This window comes from Enoplosus armatus, chromosome 19, assembly GCF_043641665.1.
Source record: "Enoplosus armatus isolate fEnoArm2 chromosome 19, fEnoArm2.hap1, whole genome shotgun sequence".
NCBI lineage: Eukaryota > Metazoa > Chordata > Actinopteri > Centrarchiformes > Enoplosidae > Enoplosus > Enoplosus armatus.
This window is the reverse complement of record NC_092198.1, coordinates 218341-224340: the sequence shown is the minus strand read 5'-3', so window position 1 is coordinate 224340 and position 6000 is coordinate 218341.

Below are 6000 nucleotides of genomic sequence, written 5' to 3'. Positions count from 1 at the left end.
ATTACTGTTTTCGAAGTCCCTAAATAAAGTCGATAAATGAAACAACATCGACAGCCTCTGAGCTAGCAGCCTACACGCTGAAAATGGCAAGTTTTGATAAAGATTTGGATTGTTAACGGGTCCAGTGAGCTTCTCCAGAGATAAAGTATAAGCAGGCTTCACCTCCAGGACACCGTAAACAGTAAAAGTTGTAAAATCACAAAGTCTACATATGTCGTTTACTATTTAATGTGACATTTTCTTTAGCAGGGATTTAACCATTTTAATGCCAGGGCTCGCCCTGGACACTTTTTTGCAAGTGCACTGTCACTGCATCCTGGGCTCAGCGCCGCCCAAGACGATTGTGATTGGTTTAAAGAAATACAAACAAGCCAGAGCGTTTTTTTTCTTCTGTCCCAGAACGACGACGGGTTGAGCCAGATCTGTCTCCAAAGGGTGGAGATCGTCTGGCTATGCGACAGCTGTCAGACCAACACATCAGCTTGTGGCCTTCATCAGGTTCTTCATCAGGTTTGTCACCAGGTTCTTCATCAGGTTCGTCATCAGGTTCTTCATCAGGTTCTTCATAAGGTTTGTCATCAGGTTCTTCATCAGGTTTGTCATCAGGTTCTTCATCAGTTTCGTCATTCAACATAAAATGAGGAAGATTATCTGAAGAGATGGGTCCATTTTCTAAGCCTGTTGCAAGAACAGTGATTTGGCTCAGTGACAGTGAGCACATGCATAACACCAGGACCTGGAACCGACTCACATGAATGGAATGCAGTCGGTTAAAAATGTCTGTAAAGAAACATCAAACTGATAAATAAATAGTTAACAACTTTAGTGATGATGTTTTATTCCAGTTCATCCCAAAGGTGGAGTACAGTAGTGATGTGATGACATGCGAGCGCGCGCGCGCACACACACACACACACACACACACACACACTACATATTTCAACACCATTTCTTATGCACAAGGACATGAAAATGATAGAAACTGTAATAATGTAAACACAAATATATAAATAATGACGCTGTGCTTGTGTATGCGGCCACAATGAAAATGAAAATGACGGATGAATTGAAGTTAAAAAGTCCACAGACCCTCCAGCTGGATGTGAATCAGCGCGTCTTTAGAACTGACTGTAGGAGGAAGTTCATGACTAAAACAACAAAAACACTTTATTTAATTACTTTACTCAGTCAAAAACATGCAAAACTATTAAATGTATTTATTTATTAGACTTTGATTTAAATATTTCAGTATATTTGCAGAGCTGAAGAGGATATAAAACACTTTACCTGCAACAGGTGTTTGTGGATAAACAGCCTATAATCTTGTTACTTACTCACATGTTTAATAAGCAACATGAGGGAAGACAGATCCATATTTTACAGTTATGTGTGTCCCCATCCAGGAGATCTGACTAACAGTGTTCTTATTATACATTTAAATAGTTGAACTCAGTCTGGACTCCAGTTTTCAGATATTTTATAAATCGTATAAAACGTTTTAAAAACTCTTTGTGTTGAGGTTCCACCATGACTTCACTGTAGATCATGTCACTGTTCAGACATTTAAGCCACATCTCCTGGTCAGACCCCTCTGTTGGTGACGTGTTTTTTTTTTCATATGGAGGTTATGAACATGTTTCAACAGGTGAACAGACAGATCGATGCTGAGAGCTGAAGTGTGGCAGACGAGCAGAAAGGTAAGAAGATCACACCTCTTTTGAGATGTGAGTAATTATTAGGATTATTATTGCACAAAAGTTAATTGTGGGGTTCGAGGGAGGGGGGCTCTACAGAGTTCATTCATATGTTCTACACCTTTTCCCCAAAACTTGCCAAACGAACCAGTGATTTTTTGTGAGTTATTATTATTATTATAAATGTGAACTTCTGGTTGTCAGATCGTCTCTTTACTACTGAAGCCAAATGCTTTTGCTCTGTTTTTCTGAATTAACGACACGCCTCAAAATCCTGCAAGAAGCTCTCTGCATGGAGTACGGTTGCTGCTGCTAATCAGCCTGACCCAGGGCGTAATTAGTGCCAAAACAGGATCCGGGGCCTTCCCAGATTGGGAACAACACCAGGGCCAGTGTTTAGTGTGCAAATCAGAAGGTCCCTGAACACAAAGAGGGTGCTGGTCCGGTGGATCAGGGGGAGAGAAAGCAGCAGGTACTCCATGCAGGTGAGAGCTTCTGGCAGGATTTTGAGGTATCTCGGTAATTCAGAAAAACAGTAGAAGTTCAGAAACAGCCTGAGACGATCAGCTGGATTCTTTGAGTTTGTCTCAGTATTAATTCAAACAGACCTGAAACGGCTGGATATTTATATATCCAGTCGATATACACCGATCAGGCATAACATTATGACCACTGACAGGTGAAGTGAATAACACTGATTATCTCTTCATCATGGCACCTGGGATATATTAGGCAACAAATGAACATTTTGTCCTCAAAGTTGATGTGTTAGAAGCAGGAAAAATGGGCAAGCGTAAGGATTTGAGCGAGTTTGACAAGGGCCAAATTGTGATGGCTAGACGACTGGGTCAGAGCATCTTCAAAACTGCAGTTCTTGTGGGGTGTTCCCGGTCTGCACTGGTCAGTATCTATCAAAAGTGGTCCAAGGAAGGAACAGTGGTGAACCGGCGACAGGGTCATGGGCGGCCAAGGCTCATTGATGCACGTGGGGAGCGAAGGCTGGCCCGGGTGGTCCGATCCAACAGACGAGCTACTGTAGCTCAGATTGCCAAAGAAGTTAATGCTGGTTCTGATACAAAGGTATCAGAATACACAGTGCATCCCAGTTTGATGCGTATGGGGCTGCATAGTCAGGATGCCCATGCTGACCCCTATCCACCGCCGAAAGAGCCAACAATGGGCACGTGAGCATCAGAACTGGACCACGGAGCAATGGAAGAAGGTGGCCTGGTCTGATGAATCACGTTTTCTTTTACATCACGTGGATGGCCAGGTGCATGTGCGTCGCTTACCTGGGGAACACATGGCACCAGGATGCACTATGGGAAGAAGGCAAGCCGGCAGAGGCAGTGTGATGCTTTGGGCAATGTTATGCTGGGAAACCTTGGGTGCTGCCATCCATGTGGATGTTACTTTGACACGTACCACCTACCTAAGCATTGTTGCAGACCATGTACACCCTTTCATGGAAACGATATTCCCTGATGGCTGTGGCCTCTTTCAGCAGGATAATGCGCCCTGCCACAAAGCAAGAATGGTTCAGGAATGGTTTGAGGAGCACAACAACACAGAGTTTGAGGTGTTGACTTGGCCTCCAAATTCCCCAGATCTCAATCCAATCGAGCATCTGTGGGAAGTGCTGGACAAACAAGTCCGATCCATGGAGGCCCCACCTCGCAATTTACAGGACTTAAAGGATCTGCTACTAACATCTTGGTGCCAGATACCACAGCACACCTTCAGGGGTCTAGTGGAGTCCATGCCTCGACGGGTCAGGGCTGTTTTGGCAGCAAAAGGGGGACCAACACAATATTAGGCAGGTGGTCATAATGTTATGCCTGATCGGTGTAATTACTAAGACACAGATTTTGTTTTATATGATTATTATTCAACGATTATAGATAGATATTTTATTTATATAAAATCATATATATCACATATATCTCCTGTCCTCAGTGTCCCTGAGTAACTGATTTAACTATTGAAGGGGAGTTGATGAGAGAAGGTCAATCCACATTGGATCATTTTATCAAACATCGATACGTCAAACAACACAAATTGTTATCAAGAGTATCAAGATTTGGACCTTTGTTGCACAGGAGAAAACTGGCCAAATTCGTTTAAAAACAGCTGACAAATTATTTTTGCTTCTCTCTGGGAAACACTTTAATGAAACATCCTCTGCAACTAGTTCAGCACGCTGGCACCATCCAGTGGCCTCATGGTGTTACTGACAGCTTCTTGAAGGGAGCATATTTATTGTATCATTTTAAGCAAGTCCTTGTTAACTTTGGTCTTTTGAGGTCATCTGAGGTTTCTTGTTTTATATGAGCTCACTTAATTCCTATCAAATATGTTCAATGGTATTTAAGGTGTTTACATTTTTTTTTATCTTTGGATTATAACTGCTAGTGTGTTCTTGCAATTTAAAAACTACAGAAGATTTGAAGAACGAGCTTCTGCTGAACAATTGCACATTCAGCCCTCAATGTGATACACACCTTACAACACCTGAGAGAGAGAGAGATCCACAAGCACACAAAGCTGTTTCCTGCTTGTGTTAGCTTGTTGAACTTTGTATAAAACGTTACTCAACAGGTTGTGGTTTTGGAGCTTTGATGGAATGATGGAAGGTACTTTTGTTCATGTGGGGATGATTTCTTAATTCTGATGGTTTTCTGATGAAGGCCTGTTTGCTGAACTGAAGCCACACTATTATCATTTTTTATTTAGAGTGCTGTTTTCCCAGTTCATAAGATCCACAATTGTAGTCGGGTTAGTCAAGAAGAATCCCAGCCCAGAATCCCTATGAATTACATCCATATTGGATCACTGTGCACCTCACAGTTTAGTGTCAATGCAGGAGTGTGTCCTTTATGTAGGTGGACTGTAAAGGTGTGGAGGTCGAGGTGGTGGATGGACATGTCTAACATTCATGCAGGACATCGGAGTTCATGTCCTATGCTAATGATAATATATATATAATATAATATATAAGTATATAATATATAAATGTATAATTAATGGTAATTTAAAAACTATAAAAATAAAAAATCTCTAATGTTATGTCTGTTTTCTAAGGAGGACAATATTAACCCCCCGCCCCTAACCCAATAGTTCAATCCATCCATCCATCCATCCATCCATCCATCTATTTATCCAATCCATTCATCCATCCCTCTGTTACAGGCAGGCTGCAGACACAGCACCCGCATGCCTTCCTTCTTATCTCTGAGGACTTGCCTCTTCGTCCTCCACCCTGCCCATCTTCACCCATTATCAGAATCAGAATCAGAAATACTTTATTGATCCCCGGGGGGAAATTGTACAGTACCGGTGCTCCCATTCAAGAGTAGAAAGCAGCATACATTTAGAAATAAAAGTATACACAAAATATAAAAATAAGAAATAGAAAATAAAAATATACACATTTACAATATTTAAGTGAAAAATATAAGTAAAAATATATACAGCAGCAATGTATATGTTTGTCTATATATATGTATGTATTGCACATTTAAGAATAAGTAAGTAATAGTGAGGTAGTATATGTAGAGGCATGTCTAGATTTCCAGTCTGTTTCTTCTGAGTGTCTGACACTCAGAGGGAGGAGTTGAGCAGTTTGATGGCCACAGGCAGGAATGATTTCCTGTGTCGCTCTGTTGTACATTTGGGAGGAATGAGTCTCCCACTGAAGCTGCTCTTGTGTCTGACCAGTACATCATGGAGAGGATGTGAGACATTGTCCAAGATGCCCCGCAGCTTGGACAGCATCCTCCTCTCTGACACCACTGTCAGAGAGTCCAGCTCCACCCCCACAACGTCACTTGCGGATCAGTTTATTGAGTCTGTTGGAGTCCGCCACCCTCAGCCTGCTGCCCCAGCATGCAACAGCATAGAGGATAGCACTGGCCACCACAGACTCATAGAACATCCTCAGCATAGTCTGGCAGATGTTGAAGGACCTAGAGACGGCTCTGGCCCTTCTTGTAGAGGGCATTATAGTGTTCTTCGCCAAGTGCAGTTTATTGTCAATGTGAACTCCCAGGTACTTGTAATCCTCTACAGTGTCCACACTGACTCCCTGGATGGAAACAGGGGTCATCGGCACCTTGGTCCTCCTCAGATCCACAGTCAGTTCCTTTGTCTTTGTCATGTTGAGCTGCAGGTGATTCTGCTCGCACCATGCGACAAAGTTGTCCACAGCAGCCCTGTACTCCTCCTCATCACCCTCACTGATACATCCAACTATTGCTGAGTCATCAGAAAACGTCTGAAGATGGCAGGTCTCTGTGCAGTAGCTGAA